This window comes from Lactuca saligna, chromosome 8 (genome assembly GCF_052625555.1).
Source record: "Lactuca saligna cultivar CGN05327 chromosome 8, ASM5262555v1, whole genome shotgun sequence".
NCBI classification, from domain to species: Eukaryota; Viridiplantae; Streptophyta; class Magnoliopsida; order Asterales; family Asteraceae; genus Lactuca; species Lactuca saligna.
In genome coordinates this window covers 234,412,040-234,439,260 of record NC_136424.1, presented here as the reverse complement: position 1 = coordinate 234,439,260, position 27,221 = coordinate 234,412,040, and the positions used below count along the sequence as shown (strand labels likewise).

At 40.8% G+C, this 27,221-nt stretch overlaps 1 long non-coding RNA gene across 1 annotated transcript; it reads left to right on the top strand.

Moving 5' to 3' along the window:
- Positions 1 to 1,199: 1,199 nt before the first annotated feature.
- Positions 1,200 to 2,406, top strand: LOC145008926 (uncharacterized). The gene is made up of 3 exons (XR_013663692.1): positions 1,200 to 1,271; positions 1,885 to 1,951; positions 2,304 to 2,406. It is a non-coding gene; the product is annotated as an uncharacterized LOC145008926 (long non-coding RNA).
- The last annotated feature ends 24,815 nt before the right edge of the window (positions 2,407 to 27,221 follow it).

Here is a 27,221-nt window from a genome sequence, read left to right as displayed (position 1 = left end):
TATATAAAGTGAAAAATAGTTAAATTACAGTATATGCAAAATAGTAGTTTGTATATATATTTGTCGTATAAGTATAACATTTGTAGAAGTTGAAAATTTGTCATATATATATTGTTAGAAATTGTTTGTATTTATCGTATAAGTTGAATATTTGTATATATTTGTCGTATAACTTGCAAAATTGTTAATTTGGTTGTCGTATTATTTGAAAAATTGTTTGTTTATATGGTTATAAAATGTTAGTTTATATAATTAGAAAGATAAAAATTGTTTATATATTTGTCGTTTAAGTTGAAAATTTGTTTAATAAAATGTCTATATAATTATGTATGATATTGTTTTTTATCGTAAATATATTTGTTGTATAACTTGGAAAATAGTTTATATATGTGTATGTTATTGTTTTTTATCGTAAATATATAAATTATTAATTATGAATTTGTATTTGCATTACTAAAATTATTATTGATTATGTACTTATTGCAGTTCATAATCATATATTTCATTTTTAAAATAATAATGTCACCTCAATAAGTACACAAAAACAAATTAGAGAACTAAAAAATATTTTGTTTTTAAAATATATGATTATTATTATTGAGATGACATTATTATTGTTTATGTACACAAAATTTATTGTTATTATTATTGAGATGACATTACTATAATTATTATTGAGATGACATTATTATTGTTTATGTACACAAAATTTAGGAGGGGCAAACACCAAGACAAAACATGTTACCGAGTGATGGTGAGATGACATCTTGTTATTATATGTCATTTCAAGAGTATGTATATGGTGAAGGGAAACCAGTTCCATCCCCGGGACCATTTTAGGAGACAAGACGAATCTTCGTCTAGTATGTGTAACATCCGGGATTTCAGGTATATTAGTTAATCTTTTTATTTTGAGTTTTGTGGAAGAACTCGGCGAGTTGGTGCGTAGACTCGCCGAGTTGAGACTCGGTTTTTCACCCGAATTGATGCCCGGACTCGGCGAGTCGCCTTGGTGGACTTGGCGAGTCTGCGCTGTTTAATGAAACCCTAATTTCTCGGGTTTGAGGCCTATTTAAAGGGCCTTATGGCCGTCATTTGCTCTCATTAGTCCCCGGAGTGAAACCCTAGAGCATTTTAGTGATTCAAGTAAGGGAAGGAGCCATTATTGATTCTTGGAGTTGTTGTCTAGCAAAGGAAGAGGAGATCTAGCCAAGAGGAAGCAAGAGAGGGTGGATTCTTAATGAACTAAGGTCCAGGACATCATATCTGAGGTACCATTCGAATCCTTCTTTGTTAATGTGATGTTCATATAGATTTAGGGTTTTTGAACCCATTTGTGGCTAGATCTAGCATCCTCATGGTCCCTTGGCGAGTTATGGCTCTGAATCTGGACCCATAGAGGTCCAGAGCACCTCCTTGCCCAAGCTTTATGTGCATCCATGGAGGTTTTGGGTTGAGATCAATGTATTTGAGGCTAAAACACCATTAATGAGCTATTTGATGCTTAATGAGCACTTTCCGTGGTCAATAAGCTTAAGGGGACTGGATCTTTGAGTTACTAGAATGGATCTGACCTTAGAAGGTCGTTTGAGGTTGTGCATGGAATGCACTCGCCGAGTCCAATCCCAGACTCGGCGAGTTGGTGCGGGTTGTTCAGTGATTGCGAACCAGGGATTGAGTAACCGAGTCGGGTGAGTGACTCGGTGAGTCGGAAGAGATTCAGAGGGATCGGGTTCCCGTAGGGACTCGACGAGTCCACGCCAGACTCAGCGAGTCGGGTCAACCATTGATCGTTGACCATGACCAGGGTTAACTAGTTTGACTTTATAGTGTTAGTCCGCCAGAGTCAAGGTGGTATTAAGTAGAGTTATGCTTGTGTTGTAGGAGGACGATAGCTCGGGAGATCGAGCACTAGTAGTTACGAGATTTACGAGTTACCGAGATACGCGAGGTGAGTCTTCTCACTACACATTACCTTGAGTAGGTATTTCGAGTTGACCAGAGGGTCTCATGTGCTATGTATGAGTTTATGTGTTGTCTTAGAGATTTTGTGTTATGTGTTATTTGTATGCTGCATGATTATATAGATCGGGCCGGAGGGCCCAACGATACTGACCGGGCCGGAGGGCCCAACGGGCTATGACTGGACCGGAGGGTCCGACGAGCTGCGGGACTGGAGGGTCCCACTGAGACATCTTGACCGGAGGGTCGGGTTTAGCCTTGAGTGGCATATTTGTGATATGTGGTATTTTGGGGAACTCACTAAGCATTTATGCTTACAGTTGTTGTGTTTGATGTCTCAGGTACCAACGAGGATTGTGGGAAGGCGAAGGCTTGACTTGTACACACCCACACCGATGGAGTTTATGTTAGAGAGATCTTGGGATTTGTTTGAAAACACTGTTGTTATGGTTTTGAGATTATGATATGATATACATTTTTGTGATTTAAAAATGAAAATTTAAATTGGAAATTTTACGTTGTTACAGTATGTCATCGTCCAGTGGTCGCTCTAATGGTAGAGGTATGGGCAGTAGGAAACACAACTTAGACGAGGTGTTGAAACGGCTACATGCACTGAAGCAGCATGTGTTTATGAACCGACTGTTGGATTAATGTCTAAGTCCATAACTATAATTGGTAAGACTTGACCCGACCCGGCATGGTCCATTTGGGTTGCATGGCATCATGCACTTGGATAGACTAAAATGAGAGAAATAACACTTAAGGTTTGTTAATATATTATAAGTTCTAATATATTAATAAGGTTATTTAATTAGTATTGATCAAGAATTAATTTGGAATTAATTAAGTGATCAAAAGGAGACTAATTAAATATATGGGTTGATTGTGTAAATCATTCATTCTTATATATGTGGGCTTGTGATCCAAGATTCCTTATGTTGGACTAAGTCCATGGGGTGACCCATGGATACTCCATGGAGGTTAAAATCCATGGAGCATAAGGAATGGGTAAAGTCATGAGTTACATGGTGTAACCCTAATAGCCACCATATAAAAGAAACCCATGGCTCAAGAAATCGTGACTATGTGTGTATGAAGGGCTAGACGATTTCATGAAGTGTAGAATTCTCTCTAAGTTATTCCAAGTGTTTATGGTGTTGTGTGAACCATTTGAGGTGTCACACTTGGGGCACTAGGCACTCAAGCTTCATGAAGACAAGCACCATCAAAGAGGTATGTATTCTATCTTGTTATATTGATAGTTTTGTATGCTAGTTTAGGATAATACCTTGGATGTTCATATTTGCATGTATAATAGAGAAAACATAGATCCAAGGTATTTAGGGTTGCATGTACACTTAGGAGTGTTAGAATGCTCATAACCCAACAGTGGTATCAGAGCCTAGGCTTGTTTTCTTGTTATACTTGCAATAGAAGTTGAAAAATCGAAATTGGTGCTGTCAGCCCAGCAGACTCGCCGAGTCCATGAAGGGAGTCGACGAGTCCAAGGCAAAATGCATCCAACTCGCCGAGTTGTGTTCATGCACTCGACGAGTTGGACCCCAGACAGCATACTTTCGAGATTTTTGGCTAGAAATGGACTAGGAACATTACCCTAAGTTGTTTTTGAACTTATAAACTTGTTTTTTGATGTGGTAATGTTCATGCTAATCCATTTTCAAAGATAATTGTCAATAGATTCATGTTTTGTATTAGTTTAAAGGTTAGACTAATTACATGAAAAAGTTTGATTTGAATTATCTTGTTCTTATGAGTTTCTTAGATTAATAGAAAAGTTGAATGAAATAGTTGTTTTCAATCCATTTTAGTCTAAGAGTTGAGTATAAAATGTGTTTGTGTAACTTATCCTCAAGTTACATGAAGAGTCACATTAAAGACTCATAAAACTCATAAAGTTAGCAAAGGTTACAAAAATGAAGAGTCTAGTTCTAATTAATTGGAGTTATGACTCCATAATTTGTCCTCAAGTTATGGAGGACCAAGAGTCTCTTCATTAAAAAAAAAAAATAATGTAACCTTAATTAATTTCATAAGTTATAAAATAAAGAAAAAGTTAATTCTTTATTAGTTTAAAGTCTTCCATAATTTGTCCTCAAGTTATGGAACTTGAAGAGTTTTTGGATTAAAACTACTTTAAACACATAAGTTATGGAATTAATTAGTTTTGAATAGTTTCAAAACTTGCCCTCAAGTTTTGGAATTTGTAAAGTTTTCTCTTATGAATACTTTAATTCCAAGTTAGCCCTTAGAATTTTAAAAGTTAAAATTCAACCCTTATACTTTATAATATTATAAGTTAATAATATTTATATGTATAAGAGTAAAGTCGGTCTTACTGCTAGTACGCCTCATTCACGAAGCCGGTCTATAAGGTGGGTATAAGGTTGTTGCCTATAAAATGGCAACTTAATGGGTGTCCACTCTCACCCACCGCTTGCTTGACTGGTGGAGGGTCGTTAGCCGAACGGGTTTGACAGGACTATAATTCTCCCTTCATTAAAAGTATTAATGATAAATACTAAGTAACTAAACTCTTAATAATTCCCAATCTTAGTTACTTAGGAAAATGTAAAGAAGGTGCTAATCCATGAAATTACACTTTGCACTTTGTTTAAGTCGGTTAGTGGAGCGTGTGTGGTTAACCGGCACACTAACTCGTATTTAACAAGGTAGGCAAATGGTAACTTAATGTTTATCATAGTATCGATGGAGCGTGTGTGGTTAACCGGCACATCGATTGAGGGGTAAACACTTAAGGGTACCAAGTAATTTGCATGGTTACTTCACACCTTGTTTTGTGATCCTCGGCATCCCAATCACAAAACCTGAAGGGCACACTCGAGATTGAAACATGCCATTGAACAGTTCAATGAATCTCAAAAGATCTAGGAGTTTCAAATCCAATTAAAACCTAATAATACATTTCGTTTATCTTGGTGGAAATTGGTGAATCGTCATTCACCTACCTTCAAATTTTTTTATAGCTTGGATTACGGCATACCTCTTCTAAGTTATAAAATAGTTTGTTGGGTCCTAGCCTTAATATTTCATATTGGGTGTCATATTAAGGACTTTAAATCAACTATCTTGAATATCTCCCAAAAACATGTCTGGTTTAGACATTTATGATCTTCCCAAATCTCTTGAAACAAGCTTTCCTAATGAAGATGATGTCCCTTGAAAATCATACTTCTTTCACCTCCTCAAATTATTCTCCCAACCCACAAGTTCAAAGTCACTCAAGCCCTATTGGCAAGGCAAGGTCTAGGTGTGATCACATCTTGGAGACGTAGTCACATATTGACAAGCCGGGAGAGTTGGGTGTCAAAGTCTTGAGAAAGTTGGTGGTTCAATCACTTTCTAAGTCACATAGTGAGTTCCTTTGGGACACCTATGAAATAGACTATGACAAGACCCTTAATGATCTTATCTATTGTTAAGATCAACTTCCTGAAACTTTATGGACATTGACAATGGTGACACTGGAAATACAGAAAAAGCATTCTCTTCCCAATGGAAAGGGATCGGCCATAGTCAACTCGGTTGAACAAATGGTAAAGAGAAAAGCTAAGTCTGTGATAGTCCCGTGTACCATTTTCAAAGGGTCCATATGTTTAATTTGCCAAAGAAAGGGTCATTAGTTGCGAAGCTGCCAAATTTACCTAAGGATGTTAAAGTCAATAAGTTTGACTCTACTTCAGGTAAAGTCCACTATCTAACTCTGTTAAGTTTCTATTCTGAGATTCCTAATACATGATGTGACTGGGTCACATGGTAATGTTTTAAGAATCAAAGAAAAGTAAAGGAACTTAAAGAAAGAATATGTTGAATCTGATCGCATAGATGGATTTCTATCGCGTAGTTTGAAGATCGGATTCTTGAGCTACTTCTTAGGAGTTATGAGATATTGCTAAGGAATAGATAACAACAAGTTTTCATATGGATTGTAAGGATAAGTTTTTCCGCATAGTTTTAAAATAAAAGAAAATTTTGATTTTATTTATTTTAAAAATATCCTTACAATGGCATTTGAGGAAAAATTGTTGCTTATATGATTCCATTAATAGCAAGAGTGGAAATATGAAATTGATTCCTTCATTTGTGGTAATGTCTAAATTTACCAAATAAGGAAAGATTCTCATCACCCAAGTCTCAATTGGACCGGAACTTGGAATCATGCAAGTTGTATAGCATGATGAATGAGAACTTTCAAGTATTGGAAAAATTAAGACTAATTATTTGTTCACATGGATGTGTGAGTCAAGTAATGGACAAAGGGATCGAGTACACATTCTTGTGCACTGGTCAAGTCCACCACAAAAGATTGATAAGACTATTCGTCATAGTTTACTTAAGCTCAGTAAATATGATTATACTTACAAGCTTAAGTGTAACTCTGAGACATTGGAAAAGGTTCCAATGCATGGCAGAGCGGATAAGAAGAATCAAATTGGGCAGAAGGATAAAAGTTTCTCAAATCTGAAAAGATGGGAGAGTACTTTAGTATCAGATTTGTGATCATCTTAATGATTAAGAAACCATATCAAAATTAGTTCTCTAAGGAAGTCTTAGTGCATTCTTATGACTAAGAAGAAGGGATCTTGAATTGTTGAAATGGTTAAATCAAGAAGATGAGTCATACTTCGTTTCAATACAAGTCTTAGAGTCGTACTCCAAGATTGTAATTTGAGTGACATGTCTTAAAGAAGGCTTAAAACACTTATCAAATGTAAGAGTAAAAGTTTTCTACTCTTGTACATTTGAAATTGGTAAGTTGTGATGTTTTGGATAAAACAAAGACCAACTAAGGCCAATTGTGTGAAGTGTTTGTCTTGATTAGAATCCGCACTATCTCTTGGATGTTTGACAATGGAGTCTTATAGGTCAAGAGGACAGTGGGAGTCTTAAAGGTCTTGAAATTCTCAAGAACTAATCAAGAATGAAACCTAAAGTTCTTCACTAGCACACGACTTAAGGTTTATAACCTATCGTGTTGACATATTCTGTGCCCATTCCAGTTAAAGTTGGCTTTGCATATGAGTTCTTAGAGTTCTCAATGTGTTGCACAACAACTTGGAAGCAATGGTAGGCCCTTGAGCTACCAGGTGGCAAGAAATTAAGATTGAGTTCAGTCCATATGAGTTTGGATTTGTCATTATCCTTGTCTTGTGACTATGGTTTTGACAATTCACATGGATAAGAATACATACACCATTAAATCTAAGTGTCATAAAGTTTCTCTCCGATTCACGAAAATGATGGTGAGGAAAGACTTTCACTAAGTAGATTTTAGTTAGATAGCAATTGTGATATTTGCATTCTCAAAATCGTTAGTGGAGCGTGTGTGGTTTACCGGCACACTAACTTGCACTTGTGAGAAGTGGCAAAAAGGTCTAACCATTATGATTACGGCATCCCTCTTCATAATTGTTTAGACACACATGTGAGCTATCTAAGAGAGGTGTATGATATTGATAAAGTCTTATCAAGGAAATCTAGTATCAGAAATCTGAACTTTGGTAAGAAAGTCAATAAAGTATTGATTTCTAGAAGTCCAGCTGATTTTTGAGAACATGTCAAAGCTAGTGGGAGCATAAGTGTTATGCTAATAATCATCATGTTAGTGGGAGCATGATAATTATGATAAAGATTGCAAGTTAGCAATGTTAATTATAGAAAACAAAAGGTTTCAATTGGGAAAAAGTTGTTTTGCTATAATTAAGGATGAGGAAATTATACTTCATCTCAAATCTATAAGCTTAGATCGTGAGGTTTTAATCATTTAGTCAAGGATATATATGAATTTCATGTTGGAATGGCTCAACATAAGGAAATTCTGTATATGGGTCCATTATTTGCGTTCTAAAATTCGATTATGATTACGGCATCCCTTTTCATAATCTGAATTATGAGAACTTGGCAAATAGAAATGGAAACGTTATAGCAAAAGACTGGTTTAGTCTTTATGTGAGACATCATGAATCGTATCCCATATGCTTCGGATATAGGATCGATTACATGTGCTATATTCATCCTTTCTAAAATTTTCCAAATGCCTAGGGCATTAAGAAGGGAAAAGGTTTAGAACTGGATATGACTAAAAGGATTAAACAATTGTCGAGGACAATCTAAGGTTTACCAAAGATTGGTTGCTCAAGGACAATTGGAAGTATACTGATAAGTCTGGAAGGACCATATTGACATAATCTGTAAGGAGGCAACTCTTGTTCAGAAGTGATAGTCAAATCTGGAAATGTTTCAAAGTTAGAATTTTCAATCTATGAAAGATTAAGGAAACTTAATGCAAGAAGGATGGTTCCAAGGAGTTTATCTCCTTTGGAATGCTCTGTAATGATTGTTGTCAAGTCTTTCTGGCTTTGTGCATAATCATTACAAGAGGATCAATGCATATAAGTTTAGAATCTAACAGATTTCAGTAAATGACATGAATTTGGAATTCTTGCATTTGCAGTAAGGATTTGGGAGTGTGAAAGGAGAATCATTAAAGTTATGTTCAATTGATCTAGTTCACAAAGTAAAGATCATAGACAAACATAGTATGCATACTTGGTGTATGGCATGACTAGTGTTTAGAAAACATAGTGTACATGCTTGGAGCATGGGACAACTATTGTTTTAAATTCAAGAATAATGTTGATAGCTGAAACAGTATACAATGTATAATGTGTAATCATATGGTGATAAATAAAAGGTGTTTTATTTATATTCATAAGTTCTGAGACCATATTAGATTCAATTATTATTGTGTTTCACTTTGCATGTTTTGACTTCCCGAATAAACTAGGTTATTCTTCCGGAATGACTAAGTTATTCAAACCATCCACAGTCGGTCATATGTTGGAAGTAGATATGAATTAAGACTGTCATGGGTTGGCTTGTAGAGGTCTAAGGTGTTGGACAAATGGCTACAACACTCATGAGTGCTCATAAGTTCTGAGTATTGGATTCAACCCGTGCTCATTGGAATCACTTCATGGGTTTTATCACTAGTGATCATGAGACGATAATATCTTATATTCTTCAAACCTAGAGATATGAGTTGTTACTATGAGTTGATAGTACATTGATTACACGAAACGCATTGGTAACTCGATGTTATAAAACGTGTCTTTGTGTATGATTCAATAAGTAGTAGAACAAGCCATATGAGTCGAAGTTTATCCATTCCTTTTATCTTCGGGATAAAAGCGATATCTGTGGGCCCCTCGATGATTTGATGATGACAAATGGAAGTGCTCGGCCGGGCCAAGACTGATTTGATTTGTGCAATTAGTCAGTCGTCATAAATCGGAAATCGGGAAACAACAAATGGACAGAGAGAATGATAATAATCCATGTCTCAGTCCATATGATATCTAGAATGGAGGAATATATGATCCCTTATCTAATGGACAAGTCATTGACAAGATCAGAGTTCATCTACAAGGTCAGAGTTCGACAGAAGCTTTTGAGAGCTACGATTTCCAGTTGGTTCCTGAAGTCATACACAAAAATAGTTTTAGACTTATCCAAGTGGGAGACTGTTGGATTAATGTCTAAGTCCATAACTATAATTGGTAAGACTTGACCCGACCCGGCATGGTCCATTTGGGTTGCATGGCATCATGCACTTGGATAGACTAAAATGAGAGAAATAACACTTAAGGTTTGTTAATATATTATAAGTTCTAATATATTAATAAGGTTATTTAATTAGTATTGATCAAGAATTAATTTGGAATTAATTAAGTGATCAAAAGGAGACTAATTAAATATATGGGTTGATTGTGTAAATCATTCATTCTTATATATGTGGGCTTGTGATCCAAGATTCCTTATGTTGGATGTAACAGCTCAAATTTTCAAATAAATTTTTCATTTAAAATAAAACATCATTATTCGACAAAAGAGTTTATTCCAAGTTTATTGCAAAAGTATAAATAATAAATCCTCAAGATCTTCAACAATGGCAGTGTGTACATGTCACGCCGGCGCCTTCCCACGGTCATCGCTAGTGCCTGAAAACATAAACACAACTAGTAAGCATAAATGCTTAGTGAGTTCCCCAGTATACAACTTACCCACATACGCCTTCCGGCCCGGACCTTTCGGTCCACATAACATTGCCTTCCGGCCCGTAACATAATCGCCTTCCGGCCCATAACATATCGCCTTCCGGCCCGTATTACATTGCCTTCCGGCCCATAGTATTTTGCCTTCCGGCCCATAATAGTATAAAACAAAACACATATAACATATCACACATAACACATAAGTCATACATCATACCGTTCTTTCTATCACATAAAGTCACGCCTTCCGGCCCGTATAAGCATGCATCACATATAAGCATACATCACATATAAAGCATCTACCTCTCTAGACATAGCATAAATATAACATATACAACCTTCCGGTCACGCAGTCAAACCCTTACGGTTGAAGTATAGTGAGGAGACTCACCTCGTAGTATGCAAGCTATAAACCCTTCGAGCTACTCGCACTCGATCCGCTAATCTGCAGGCTCCCTATAATACCACATACCTTTATTAATGATCTTATCAAACAAGACAACCGACCCTACTAAATTACATACAGGTCAACGGTCAACTTGACCGGACTCGTCGAGTGCAAAGGCAACTCGGCGAGTCTAGACACCCCGACTCCACTCGCCGAGTCTAAAGAACGACTCGACGAGTTCCAGTAGGTCTTCAAGCTACTCGCCGAGTCTGAAGAACAACTCGGCGAGTCCTAGTGAATCTTCAAGCTACTCGCCGAGTCTGATCATTGGACTCGGCGAGTCCTCGCCATGCAGTCAATCCGCTGCCTCCTGTAACTCGCATGATTCCGTAATATATAGATATGGGGCTTCCTGGACCTTCACATATACTATTACAGGGGGGTTTAACCACTTGTAACAACACTATAATCTATCAATTCCTTTAATGGGTTTCCTAAACCCTAAATTCGCATACAACGTAAAAGCTACAGATATGATCCGAAGATTACCTGGAAACGTGTTCCCTGTGTCCCCAACCTTCAGAACTCGACCCCTTGAACCTCCTTTGATCACCACCTTGCCTCTCCTTGTCTAACAACCTCTTCAAGCTTCCACTAGCCCTCACCCTTGCTCCAGATGCCCACAGACTCCTAAGATATCTTCAATCGGCCAAAAGACGAGACATGACGGCCCTAAAGACATTATATACGATTCAGAATCAAAACGGCTAGGGTTTCAGCTGAACAGTGTCGACTCGCCGAGTCCCTATTGGACTCGTCGAGTCCAGTCGCGTATCTGTGACCAAGACCGTGGTCCTACTCGGCGAGTCAGGCACCAACTCGCCGAGTCCCCTCCTAAATGTGCCCCAAAAATAATTTAAAGAAATACCTGAAATTCCGGGCTGTAACAACTCTCCCCCACTAGAACTAGACTTCGCCCTCGAAGTCTCATTCTGCGAATAACTCCGGATGTTGCTCCCGCATTTCTCTTTCCGGCTCCCAAGTCATCTCCGATCCCTTCCGATGTTGCCACTGAACCAACACCAGAGGTATCTCCTTGTTCCGTAGAACCTTGATCTTCCGATCCCTGATAGCTACTGGTCTCTCGGCGTAATTCAGGCTCGCATCCACCTGAATATCGTCTAACGGAACCACTGCCGCTTCATCGGCTATACACTTCCTCAACTGTGATACGTGAAAGGTATCGTGAATCTGACTCAGCTCCGCTGGCAACTCCAACCGATAAGCCACCCGACCTACCCTTGCAATTACCCGGAATGGACCTATGAACCGGGGCCCCAATTTGCCCCTCTTCCTGAACCGAATCACCCCTTTCCAAGGAGAAACCTTTAGGAGAACGAAGTCGCCGACCTGGAATTCGAGCTCGGACCGGCGTCTGTCCGCATAACTCTTCTGTCGGCTCTGTGCGGTCAATAACCTCTGCCTCACTCGTTGAATCTGTTCGGTCGTCTGAAGTACGATCTCTGTACTGCCCATCACTCTCTGTCCTACTTCTCCCCAGCAAATGGGAGTCCGAAACCTCCTACCATACAACAACTCAAAAGGTGGCATACCAATGCTCGAATGATGGCTGTTGTTGTAGGAAAACTCAGCCAACGGCAGATGCGCATCCCAGCTACCCCCGAAGTCTAACACACACGCTCTAAGCATGTCTTCCAATGTCTGAATCGTCCGCTCGCTCTGACCGTCGGTCTGGGGATGGTATGCGGTACTAAAATGCAGTTTAGTACCCAACTCCTCATGGAATTTCTTCCAGAACCTGGAAGTGAAACGTACATCGCGGTCCGAAACAATCGAGGTCGGCACTCCATGCCGAGATACTATCTCTCTCACGTATAACTCTGCCAACTTCTCTGCTGATGAACTTTCGCTAATGGCAAGGAAGTGTGCACTCTTTGTTAGCCTATCCACTATCACCCAAATCGCATCGACTCCCCTGGCAGTTTTCGGCAATTTGGTGATGAAATCCATCGTGATCTGTTCCCACTTCCACTCAGGAATCTCCAAGGGTTGCAACTTACCGTGCGGTCTCTGGTGCTCGGCCTTAACCCTACGGCAGGTCAAACACCTCTCAACGAACCAGGCAACGTCTCTCTTCATGCAAGGCCACCAGTACTCCTTTCTCAAATCCAAATACATTTTCGTAGCACCGGGATGGATCGAGAATTTCGATCTGTGTGCCTCCTCCATCAAAGTAACACGCGTACTGCCCACGAATGGTACCCAGATCCGACCCTGAAATGTCAGAAGTCTCCGTCCATCCATAACGAACTCTGAAATCAACCCGACGACCCGCTCCTGTTTCTGCATCCCAGACTTCACAACCTCGGCCTGTGCCCCACGAATAGCATCTAATACCGGAGTCATCACCGTCAATCTCAAACATACGTCCTGCAATGGAGTGCTCTCCGCCGTACGACTCAATGCATCGGCTACCACATTAGCCTTGCCTGGGTGGTATAGGATCTCATAGTCATAATCCTTAACCACGTCTAACCATCTCCTCTGACGCATGTTTAGGTTGGGTTGATCCATCAAATACTTCAAACTCTTATGGTCCGTGTATATGGTACAACGAACCCCGTACAGGTAGTGACGCCAAATTTTGAGGGCGAACACTACTGCCCCCAACTCTAAGTCATGCGTGGGATATCTCGCTTCGTGAGGCTTCAGCTGCCTCGATGCATAGGCTATCACATGGCCCCTCTGCATCAACACTGCACCCAGTCCTGAAATCGATGCGTCGCAATATACGACAAAGTCCTCCATCCCTTCCGGGAGAGCTAATACTGGGGCTTCGCACAGTCTCTGACGAAGTGTCTCGAAGGAAGTCTGCTGCTCGGGTCCCCATGAAAATGTAACACCCTTTCGGGTCAATTTGGTGAGCGGCACCGCGATCTTGGAGAAGTCCCTAATGAACCTTCGATAGTACCCCGCCAACCCAAGGAAACTCCTGATCTCAGAAGGTGACTTCGGTGCCTCCCAACTCATCACCGCTTCCACCTTGGCCGGATCGACCAATATCCCTGCCTGATTTACAACGTGCCCCAGAAATTGGACCTCCCGTAACCAGAAGTCACATTTGGAGAATTTTGCATATAGCTTCTCCGACCTCAGTACCTCAAGGACCTCCCTCAAATGTCCCTCATGCTGCTCTCTAGACCGCGAATACACCAGAATGTCGTCGATGAATACAATCACAGACCGATCCAGCATCGGCCTGCATACCCTGTTCATGAGATCCATGAACACTGCTGGGGCATTGGTGAGCCCAAAAGGCATCACCACGAACTCGTAATGCCCATACCGCGTCCTAAATGCTGTCTTCTGGACGTCCTCATCCCACACTCTTACCTGATGGTACCCTGATCTCAAATCAATCTTGGAAAACCAAGATGCCCCTTGCAACTGATCGAATAGATCATCGATCCTCGGTAACGGATAGCGGTTCTTGACCGTCACCTTGTTCAGCTCCCGGTAATCGATACACATCCGGTGTGAACCATCCTTCTTCTTGACGAACAGAATCGATGCTCCCCACGGCGAGCTACTCGGCCGAATAAATCCCTTCCCCAACAACTCTTGAAGTTGCGAGGACAATTCTTGCATCTCTGGAGGTGCAAGACGATAAGGCACCTTCGCAATAGGCGCAGCCCCTGGAACTAGATCGATACCAAACTCCACTTGCCTCGCAGGAGGTACTCCCGGCAAATCCTCGGGAAAAACATCTGGAAACTCGCGCACCACTGGAACCTCCTTCAGTGTCTTCGGTCTCTCGGAAATCTCCCGCGTATCCATCACATATGCCACAAAACCGTTACATCCCCGCTGTAGGCATTGCCTCGCCCTAGCGGCCGAACAAAAAGCTGATCCCGAACGGGTACCCTCGCCGTACACCGTAAGAACTCCCCCACTAGGGTCTCGTATAGTCACCAGCTGACGCTCGCAGTCGATAACATCGCTGAATCGGCTCAACCAGTCCATGCCTACGATGACACAGACATCCCCCATCGCAATAGGAATTAGGTCAATCGGAAACGCGACCCCGAAGATCTCTAGCACACATCCCCGAAGAACCTCCGTAGCACAAATCACCCTCTCAGCCGCAATAGAAACGCTCAAAGGCCGACTTAACGGCTCACGACTAATGCCGATGTGCTGACTAAAAGCTAACGATACAAACGATCTACTCGCACCCGAATCAAATAACACTAGAGCAGGCATAGAGTTCACAAGGAAAGTACCTACACATACATTAACATAAGCATAGCATTTCGACCTTTAAGTAAATACGTGAATGATAACATACCTGCCACAACATCGGGCGCAACGCGGACCTCCTCCGCAGTCAGCTGAAAGGCTCTCCCGCGAGCCCTCGGGGCCTCGACCTTTGCCGGTCGGGTCTCAGTAGTCCTGGTAGTAAGTGTAGCTCCCTGACGAAGTTGCGGACACTCGGCCTTCCTATGGCCTGTCTGGTTGCAGTGAAAGCAAACCATAAACCCCTTAGGGCAATCCCTGGCAATATGTCCCTCCTTGCCACACTTGTAGCAACCACCAGCTCGACACACCCCCTCGTGACTCCTGCCGCACTTCACGCAAGTGCGACCCTTCGGACCTCCCATCCTCGAATCAGCGAACTTAGTCCGCTTGGCTGCCGGCTGAGACTGAGCCGGCCGTCGATCCACCTGCCGAGACTCAGCCTCCTCCCTCGCCTGAGTCTCCAACTCGATCTCGCGCTTCCTGGCGTTCGCCTGAAGCTCAGTGAAAGTACGATAGGTGGAGTTTGACACAAACTCCCGGATCTCCTTCTTCAAAACGCCCAAATACCGGCTCATCCGCGACTGCTCTGTAGATACTAGCTCGGGGCAGAACATTGCCCTCTCATGAAACTTCCGTGTGATCACTGCCACGGAATCAGTACCCTGCTTAAGGGTCAAGAACTCCTGAATCAATCGCTCCCTCTCCACCGGGGGAACGTACTCGTCCCTGAACATCTCCGTAAACCTCTCCCATGTCACCGCTGAAATCTCTGCCTGAGTGAAGTTCGCCGTCACGAACTTCCACCAATCCTTCGCTCCCAGACGGAGCTGGTTGAAGGCGAACCGTACCCTCAAGTGCTCCGGGCATGAGCAAGTATAGAAGCACCCCTCGATGTCGGCGATCCACCTCATAGCCGCAATCGGATCCTGCGTCCCATCAAATTCAGGGGGTTTCGTGTTGCTGAATTCCCTGAATAGTAATGAATCACCCCCTTGCGGCCTAGCAGCAGCCACAGCTGCGGTAGCGGCAGCAACTGCAGCTTCAGTAAGTGCGGCGTACCGCTCCTCAAACTCCTCCATCAGAGTGGTCTTAATAGACCCAAACATCTCCGGGATCTCAGCCCGAACCGCCGCAGCTACCTCTTCCTGAATAATCTGACGAATCTCCTCGTCACTCGCACCACTCGAACTCGCCCCATTGCGTGTGATGACCATGATGTCTCTGAAATACAACATAACATCATCAGAGACTCCACCAAGTACAATGGTACTCGATACGCGCCCTACTCAGTCTCCGATTTCCAGGGATTCTTACTTGGGTCTTCCACTGGTCCGGTGTCTTCGGTAGTACGGGCCCAATACTACCGACCACACCGTATCAGTATTCGTCCCAAGTCTTCCTCCCCAAATCCCGAATAATGAGTACTCTACCTCTAGTATGCACTATCTACTTGTACGCTACCAAACATCCCATATAAGCAATCTCCCTAGACAAGGCATCACAAAACAGGCCATTCTAGTCCTATCATGCATACCTAGTCTTCTAGCATGCATAACAATTCATAATTCAGTGCATAATATAACATTGTAAGGTATTCTGGGGATCTTTACCGTTCGGGCGATGGCTGATCGTACACACTGCTCCATTCTTGTTTTACCGCCTTACCATTTATGAAGTGTTGTGTCCTTATTATTTAAAAAGGTTTTTCCTCAAATCCCCGGTCTGAGTTCAGTTGCACCTGAAAGTACACCCGAATCCCTCAAACCAAGGCTCTGATACCAATTGTAACAGCTCAAATTTTCAAATAAAATTTTCATTTAAAATAAAACATCATTATTCGAAAAAAGAATTTATTCCAAGTTTATTGCAAAAGTATAAATAATAAATCCTCAAGATCTTCAACAATGGCAGTGTGTACGTGTCACGCCGGCGCCTTCCCACGGTTATCGCTAGTGCCTGAAAACATAAACACAACTAGTAAGCATAAATGCTTAGTGAGTTCCCCAGTATACAACTTACCCACATACGCCTTCCGGCCCGGACCTTTCGGTCCACATAACATTGCCTTCCGGCCCGTAACATAATCGCCTTCCGGCCCATAACATATCGCCTTCCGGCCCGTATTACATTGCCTTCCGGCCCATAGTATTTTGCCTTCCGGCCCATAATAGTATAAAACAAAACACATATAACATATCACACATAACACATAAGTCATACATCATACCGTTCTTTCTATCACATAAAGTCACGCCTTCCGGCCCGTATAAGCATGCATCACATATAAGCATACATCACATATAAAGCATCTACCTCTCTAGACATAGCATAAATATAACATATACAACCTTCCGGTCACGCAGTCAAACCCTTACGGTTGAAGTATAGTGAGGAGACTCACCTCGTAGTATGCAAGCTATAAACCCTTCGAGCTACTCGCACTCGATCCGCTAATCTGCAGGCTCCCTATAATACCACATACCTTTATTAATGATCTTATCAAACAAGACAACCGACCCTACTAAATTACATACAGGTCAACGGTCAACTTGACCGGACTCGTCGAGTGCAAAGGCAACTCGGCGAGTCTAGACACCCCGACTCCACTCGCCGAGTCTAAAGAACGACTCGACGAGTTCCAGTAGGTCTTCAAGCTACTCGCCGAGTCTGAAGAACAACTCGGCGAGTCCTAGTGAATCTTCAAGCTACTCGCCGAGTCTGATCATTGGACTCGGCGAGTCCTCGCCATGCAGTCAATCCGCTGCCTCCTGTAACTCGCATGATTCCGTAATATATAGATATGGGGCTTCCTGGACCTTCACATATACTATTACAGGGGGGTTTAACCACTTGTAACAACACTATAATCTATCAATTCCTTTAATGGGTTTCCTAAACCCTAAATTCGCATACAACGTAAAAGGTACAGATATGATCCGAAGATTACCTGGAAACGTGTTCCCTGTGTCCCCAACCTTCAGAACTCGACCCCTTGAACCTCCTTTGATCACCACCTTGCCTCTCCTTGTCTAACAACCTCTTCAAGCTTCCACTAGCCCTCACCCTTGCTCCAGATGCCCACAGACTCCTAAGATATCTTCAATCGGCCAAAAGACGAGACATGACGGCCCTAAAGACATTATATACGATTCAGAATCAAAACGGCTAGGGTTTCAGCTGAACAGCGTCGACTCGCCGAGTCCCTATTGGACTCGTCGAGTCCAGTCGCGTATCTGTGACCAAGACCGTGGTCCTACTCGGCGAGTCAGGCACCAACTCGCCGAGTCCCCTCCTAAATGTGCCCCAAAAATAATTTAAAGAAATACCTGAAATTCCGGGCTGTTACATTGGACTAAGTCCATGGGGTGACCCATGGATACTCCATGGAGGTTAAAATCCATGGAGCATAAGGAATGGGTAAAGTCATGAGTTACATGGTGTAACCCTAATAGCCACCATATAAAAGAAACCCATGGCTCAAGAAATCGTGACTATGTGTGTATGAAGGGCTAGACGATTTCATGAAGTGTAGAATTCTCTCTAAGTTATTCCAAGTGTTTATGGTGTTGTGTGAACCATTTGAGGTGTCACACTTGGGGCACTAGGCACTCAAGCTTCATGAAGACAAGCACCATCAAAGAGGTATGTATTCTATCTTGTTATATTGATAGTTTTGTATGCTAGTTTAGGATAATACCTTGGATGTTCATATTTGCATGTATAATAGAGAAAACATAGATCCAAGGTATTTAGGGTTGCATGTACACTTAGGAGTGTTAGAATGCTCATAACCCAACACCGACAACCTATCGAGGTTTTTGTTGAAGAAGTGAATACTGAACAATTTTGGAATGACATTACTTTTGATAATCCTATAGTGTCACAAAGAAAATATGATGAACAGGTTAGTTACACGCTACATTATTTTTTAAATTTTATTAACATATATGAATACCTGTGTTCATATTTTATATTTGAAAGTATAGGATGTACAAGATGAAGTGATGAATAAAAACAATACAACTGAAAATATTTTTGGTGATATTGAAGACAACAAGGTTGTTATAGATATGAACTTTATGATTTTAATAAATACTTTTTAATGTGTCTTTCGTTATTAAGTATAAAGTTTTATTTTTAATGTAGGTGTTGGAGGAGAGGAATGACTATGCGGGGAACAAATTTGATGATTATGTGTTTGATGTAAATGATTATAGTGAAGTTAAAGAGGTTCTTATACTTACATTAATTTATATTTTGTTTTTAGTAGATTGAAACATTTTTTTTAATTAGAGATTATTGCTTATTAAATTATGTATCGTTCGTTATTAAGTATAAAGTTTTATTTTTAATGTAGGAGTTGGAGGAGAGGAATGACAATGCGGGGAACAAATTTGATGATAATGTGTTTGATGTAAATGATTATAATGAAGCTAAAGAGGTTCTTATACTTACATTAATTTATATTTTGTTTTTAGTAGATTAAAACATTTTTTAATTAAAGAATATTAAATTAGGTGCCGGACGAAGATGAAATGATAATTACGGGAATTGTAGATTATTTTGATGAGTATGGTGTTGATGGCAAAGAAGTTACACCAAACCATCACAATATGTGTGCCCTCCTTACACCGAGGTATTCGTTTTATTTATAAACTCAAAATTTTATGTTTATGTGAATTATCTGAAAGATAGAGATTTAAACATTTGAATATTGTTTTTAGTTGCACACGACACTGAAGCAAAAAAGAAGAGCAAAAAAGAAGGTTGATATCAAATCAACAAGCCCCGTTCCTCCTCCAGCTTTTGGTGTTGCTCACGACTTCTCCATGTTGCGCCAGCAACCTTACGTAGCAGGCGGTGAGGTTGTCATCCAAATTTATTTATTTCATTCATACGATGTCCAGCATTGTTTGTTTAATTTCGTGTTAGATAGAGATTTTTGGAGCTCATTGTTTGGGCATACACACGACAGATGGTTGGAGTCATCGGTAAATTAATTGTTAATTTATTATTTTAAAAGTAAATTGTTTTTTAGTCAATAACAAAAGTATCATGATTTTGTGTAGCATATAACCATTTGGTACCGACTATTGATGGAGAGACGGTTGGAGGGCGACCGACATACAATAATGCCTCCAAATTTTTTTGTTTCTCATGCTTTGGAAGAAGGGCAGGATTGGAGGGCGTTTATGGCTGGTATTGCTACATACCCCAACTTCATGGTTGCTTGGTGGGATGTTGATACGGTAAGCGTAATTGTTTATATTGAAATATTATCGTTATTTTTGCTATGTTTTTGTATTGTGATGTAAAGAAACATAATTTTATTTTCTGATCTTTATACATGTCTTATTGTCGATTCATTCATCCCCTAATCATTGGCTATTTGGGGAACTACGATTAGCGTCAATGGAAGTGCATATTTATGACAGTCTTGGTAGAGGGGCTTATGAAAAATTCAAATCTGAAGGAATCTTTTCCAAATTTGAACGTCGGGTGGCAAATTATTTGGATAAGATTAAGTATTGGGCCCGGAGGAACATCCCAAGGATTCCATTGAATAAGCAATTCATTTATGATGAAAATGTTCCCCAACAAAGTAGTCATTTGGGAGATAGCGGTGTTTTTATTTGTATGTTTATGGAGAAATTCGTTTCAGGTCAACCAATACGTGTTCTTATTGACCCAAAGAACGCAGCTTTAGAGTTCCGTCAACGGATGGCAAAAATTTATTGGGGGGGGGGGGGGGGGGGGTCTAGTCTTGGTCCTATGTAGTTGGATTATATAATTGTATATCTAAATTAATGTTGGATTTGATTATTAGTTTATTTTTACAGTTTCGTCAACGGATGGCAAAAAATTTAACGTTACGACAATTACAACAAATTAATGACCTATTAATAACTTATCAATACTTAAAACATAGGAACGACTACAATATTTGTTTTAACGTTACAAGTACACTATTCTTGTAACACCCCAAAATTGTCGGTTAAAAATTTCATTTTTAATTTAGGTGAAAACGTAAAACATCATTACAAACATTCATGATAAAAATCCATGTCTGAAAGACTGGTAACATCATAATCAGAATTCAAAGTACATCTCAGAAAATCTACAATGCGGAAAACAAAAGGCGTATGTGTGATGTGCTGCTACCTCGCCGGCTCCTTTCCCTTAGCTGAAGAGGTACCTGAAATCAAACTGCAAACCATAAGCACAAAGCTTAGTGGTTCCCCCATAATACCCCATACCATGCAATCATATAACAACATTCAACTATGAGATACGGGCCCTGCCCACACTCGTGAAGATACGGTTCATGCCCACACTCGTGAAGATACGGGCCTTGCCCATACTTCGCTATCTAGGAGATACGGGCCTAGCCCACACTCCACTCTCGGAGAGATACGGGCCTAGCCCACACTCAACCGCCAACTCATATCATACAAGTATCACACAGACAACAAGTATATACAGCTCTATCCTACTAGCATATATCGCAATCACTCAATTAAGAGATACGGGCTCGGCCCACACTCTAATACTAACGTCTCGTCTATACGGGCCGGCCTTGGTGCCTTAGACCCGTTACTACTGAAAGGAAACTCACCTCGAAATAGATGCTGGTGTGTGTAGGAACCGACTGTCTGTTGTTGCTGCTACTCCGGAAATCCTCCGACTGTAATTCCCACAACATACTCAATCAATCAATATTTACTGCCTTTTGGGTGAAATGACCCTTTTACCCCCGACCATGCCCTAAGTCAAAGTTAGAGTCAACTTCCAGTTGACCCGACTCGTCGAGTCTATGTCCAAACGACTATCCAGGATTCTGTTTCTACTCGTCGAGTTAGGCGTTGACTCGACGAGTTCTCCATCCAAACTGATGTTCAAGTCCTTCATCCTACTAGCCGAGTTGTATGAACATCTGGGCGAGTTCATCTTCATCCGATGAACACTTATGCTGCGACTCGCCGAGTCTGATCTTGATCTAAGGAGATTGCCTTTTACTCGCCGAGTCAGGGCATCGACTCGCCGAGTTCCATTATGGGTGAGTTTTGGCTTCCAACTCACCGAGTCCCTCCTGAACTCACCTCACGACTCGACATAACAAAAAGGGGGCAAACCCGGAGACTCGCGACTGGACTCGCCGAGTTAGATGAGCGACTCGTCGAGTCCGTTCCATGCAAGTGCTAAAAATGCGATTTTGCTCGAATCCAATCCATGTCATTTGTAGATCTGGGCTCCTAGAGCATGAATAACATGTAAAGTTTCCAACTTTATGTGTAAATATCCATCTATGGGGCTTTTAGGGTTTGAAATGCACCAAAAGAGTAGATCTAAGGTTTATGTGAAATATGGGCTCATAAAGGTAGTGGATCTGAGCTCCTGGAGCTCAACTATGCTTGGATCAAGAGACCAATCGGCTTATTTCGGAACATTATGCACATACAAGCTTGGGGAATGGCTCAAGAATGTCTTAAATGAAGCAATAAGCATGGAAACAAGGGAAAAACAAGATATACCTGAATGGAACTGCTGAGAGAATACAATGGTGCTTAGATGGCTTCCCCTTCTTCTGGATCTACTTCCCTTCTTCTTCAAAACCTTCAAAAACACCAACAATTACTTCAATTCTTCAAAGAACAAGCTTAAACGAGGGTTAGGAGCTCTGGGGGGTGAATGGGGGCTTGCTTGGGGAGGATATGCTGCTTAAATAGGGTGCAAACCCCTGAAACTTAGGGTTTCATCCAACAGCGGTGACTCGCCGAGTCCAGGATATGGACTCGCCGAGTCGCCAACTTAAATGTGTCCCGTGTCTCGTCCCTACTCGGCGAGTCGGACCTATGACTCGCCGAGTCCAAGGCTTAAAAAGGAAAATACTCAATGAAGATTTACATACCAGGAACTAGGCGCTACAATTCTAAACATAAGTACAAATACAACAATTTATTGACCTAACAACTTCAAAACCATAAAAACAATATTAAAAAGCTTACAACTTGTAAACAAGAACTGCCAAGAACAACACCCAACTACAAACCAACGCTATCTTTAACTTCTTATTTTCTGATTGAAAAAGATTATTAGAGTTAGGTACTTTAGCAATTACCATAGATGATTGGTCCTTCTTTTCATCAACCCAACTGATAAACCCGCATTTTGGTCCCTGTTAAATTTAACATTGACAGTAAGAAAATAATTTTTTGTCATGTAAACACGAGGGTTTAAATTTGAATGACGTTAACAACATGATACCAAATATGGGCAAGCGTAAAACAATCTTCCTAGGTTTTTAGTTGTACCCGAAATCCTAACGATATGTTCTCCTCCGCAATTGCAGTATGCCATTAGCCTTATTTTTCTTTTAAATCGGAGTTACTTTCTCAGTTAAATTTTTTATAATGAGTGACACCCATTTATAGAAGAAATCATATTACAGATAATTCTTTTTTACTATGAAATGAACTGGTTTGACTATGAATTCAAAAAGTTGAACTACGAAATCGAAACAAGTACATTGTGTTGTCTTGTCTTTTCTTGTTGATATATGATGTTTGACTATGAAATGAATTGGTTTGACTATAAATTTAAAAAGTTGAACTATGAACTGCAGACAAGTACATTCTGTAGTATTGTCATGTCAGTCAGTGAAATTTGACTATCAAATGAATTGGTTTTACTATCAATTTAAAAAATTAAACTATGAATTTTAAACAGTAGAGATACAATATTTTCTATTTATAATTGCATTTGTGTGATATTGCATTTGTGTGATGATTGTAAAACACTTTCATTGGTTTTGAAAATGAGTACTTACACCGAAAGAAGCTTTTCTTAGCTACCAATATTCTTGCATAACCTTCAAAGAACAAATCCTAATACCTTCACAGTTATAATCCAACACGAACTTGTGGGGGACCCGGTGGAAAGTCCTCCTCTATAGTTATAATCCAAGCTTTAACCAAAGCGACCTCCTCTTCGTTCCTCCATATATGTGGTGAGTCCATAATTGCAGGGGGGGGGGGGAGTAATACGATACAATTACAATGGATATTAAAATCTATTTATAACGACTCCTTATTTTCCCGATGCAATGGCTTGTTAATTCAAATAGCAATGTATTGTGTTGTCATTCGTTGGGGGATGACTTGTCAACTCGAACAGTGATCTAATGTATTATAAGTATAGTACACTGCATTCGTCAATTAATATTGACTATGAATTGCAGACATATTAGAAGATTGCACTGCGATTTTGTGTAGAAACTACTATAAATTGACATTAAGTTAAATAAATAGTTTACTAAACAACCAATAGTTGTTCAAATATTGTTTTTTAGATTCTACTCTCTTTGTTTCAATCAAAATGAGTTCTATATCATGGAGCAATGAAGAGTTCTTGTGTAACAACCCGAAATTCTTATCACTGCTTGTAACCCTTTTTGTAACTCATTTCGATCAACCAATCATCATTTTCAAATTCGTTTCCGATTTCATCAATTAATTAATTCATTAAATGGAAATGATCTAAAACGACTTAATGGGTGTCCTAATGCCTTTAGAACTCATTCTATCATCTCATATTAGTGATCGGAACATTTCTAGAATCAACCACATCGAGTTACGGCAACTTAATCGGGTACGGCCAAATGCCCCGTCTAATGCCGATATCGGGTAGAATTTCTCTGTGTCCAAATCCCGAACACTATTTAAAGTGTTCTAAGCTTCCATTTGAAGCTTTTGCTTCATCTCACTACTCTCTCTCTAACCTCTCTCCTAAATCCAAGTTTAGGGGTCCAAATCATCAATTTAAGGCTTCAAATCCTTGAGGTAACTTCCCTAACTTGTTATAGAACCCCTCTAGCCTTCAAATTCGAGTTTAAACCATGGATTAGTACCAGTATCATGTGTTTATGGCCCCAGAACTGTCATAGGCCGTAAACTCATTTAAATGGGGTTTTTGAGCAACAAAACCCTTCCAAACCACAACTAGACTTTAGATATGGCTAAATGACTTCATGGAATGGACTTAGAACACTTTAGACATGGATTTTGAGGGATTTGAATGAGTATATGGCCAAGACAGGCCGTAAAACCCTCAAACATGGGAGTAAACACATTTCAAACATGTTAGAAAGCCATCCAACACCACCAAAAGCCTTGGAATAAATCATAGAACCAACCAAAAATAGTTTAGGGACCTTAAACATATCAAAACTCTTCATTTGAGAGTTTACGGCCATAGCATGTGCTCCAGGGCCGTAAACTCCTAAAAATGTGTTATTTGATGCCCTAAATTCATACCAAGGCTTGTAAAAATTATTGGAATCACATGTGATTAATCTAAAGCCATTAAATCATCAATCTAAGGGGGTATAAGAGTTTACGGCTATAAACTCCATGTTTAGGGCCGTAAACTCCCTTAAGTGTTGTTATTGGTGATTTAAATTCATTCCTGTAACACCGAAAATTTTCAAAACAAAATTTTCAATTTTTATAAAACATAATTCCATTGATATTCATAAAACAACCATTTTAATTATCCAAACAAGACAATACAAAATCCCAAGATCATGATATCAAGCTCCGAATGTGTGTGTGTACGGATCAAGCCGGCGCCTTCCCGCGGTCGTCACTAGTACCTAAAACAATAACATCAACACTGTAAGCACAAGGCTTAGTGAGTTCCCCAAAATACTACATATAACACATATTAGCCACTCGAGGCTATAACTCTGTGGGTCCGTGCACCCAAACTCTGTGAACCCTCAGGTTCTAACTCTGTGAACCTTCCGGTTCTAACTCTGTAAACATGCACAGCATCAATCACATAGAAGTAATGCAGTACAACACATAACATACATAGCATACAAATACTCTATCACATAACTCTGGTTACCTACTCAAGGTAAAGTATAGTGAGAAGACTCACCTCGCGTGTCTCGGTAAATCGTAAACCTGAAATCGCTAATCACTCGACCTGTCGAGCTGTCGTCCCCCTATAGCACAATACACCTCTAATTAACACTTTCCCAACTAGGGTTGACCACACTATAACAAGTCAATCTAGGTCAACGCTGGTCAACGGTCAACGGTCAACTCTGACCGGACTCGGCGAGTACCCAGGCGACTCGGCGAGTCTGGGCGTGTACACCAATTTCCCTGGAATCCTCCCTTGACACGTCGAGCATTCCCTCAACTCGACGAGTTCCACCTGGCACGAGTTGTGGGGCCACCACGACTCAACTCGCCGAGTCTCAAGAGCAACTCGGCGAGTCCAGTTAGACTCAGTCCACCTGTCCATTCTGACTCCCCCTTGACTCACTGAGTCCACCTTTCCCAACTCGGCGAGGCCACTCACAGTGTGGTCGGGCAACATTCATGCTACTCGCCGAGTCTGTTCTTCGGACTCGGCGAGTCCATGCCATGCACTGACTCAATCTTGCTCTAAAGGTCAGATCCAGTTCATTAATCCATAGATCCAGTCCCTCCAAGCTCATTTAGCACGTAAAGTTACAATCTTGATGCACATACAACCTCTATATGACCATATATGATGTTTATGACTCAAATACTACAACACAAGGTCAAAGACTCTATTGTCACTCATAAAGCTTGATGAGTGAGGCTCTCTGGACCTCTATGGATCCAGATCCATGGCCTCAACTCAAAGAGGGAACCAATGGGCATCAAATCATCCCATAAATGACCACCACAAGCCCTAAATTGCATCATGCTTCACTAAACAGAAAATGGTCCGAGATAATACCTCTAGAGTGATGATCTAAGCTCCAAATCCACGAAATAGCAACCTCCTTTACTTCCTCTTGCCTAGGGTCTCCTTCTTCTTGCTAAATAACACACACAAGATCAAGAATGGCTCCTTTCTCTTCACAAATAGCTCAAGAACACAAGGGTCACTCACTGAGTGTTGGGTGAGCACAAATGACGGCCATAAGGCCCTTTAAATAGGCCTCAAACCCGGAGATTTAGGGTTTCATTACACAGCGCAGACTCGCCGAGTCCATATCCTGGACTCGCCGAGTCCAGGCGCGCACCAATGTTCAATTCCGCGTCTCTACTCGGCGAGTCTGAGCTCCAACTCGCCGAGTCCCTCTCACAATATGACAAAATTAGATTTACAAGATACCTGGTAAAATCCGGATGTTACAATTCCATGCCTTAGATAAAATTGTTCCAACCCTTCCCAAGTGTTATTGACCCATTAAGCACCATAAATCTTGTCAACATGAGTTCCCGGTCGTGAACTCATGTGTGAGTGGTGTATATGGACGAAAAATCATTAGGGAGTTTACTCTTGAAGAGTAAACTCAAATCCCAAGTCCCTCGCATCAATACACGTTCGTAGATGTCACCCGGGTCACTCCACACACTCGTTTTGAAGTGTTTTCGCTCATTGGAGTGTAATATCATATCTAATTAGAG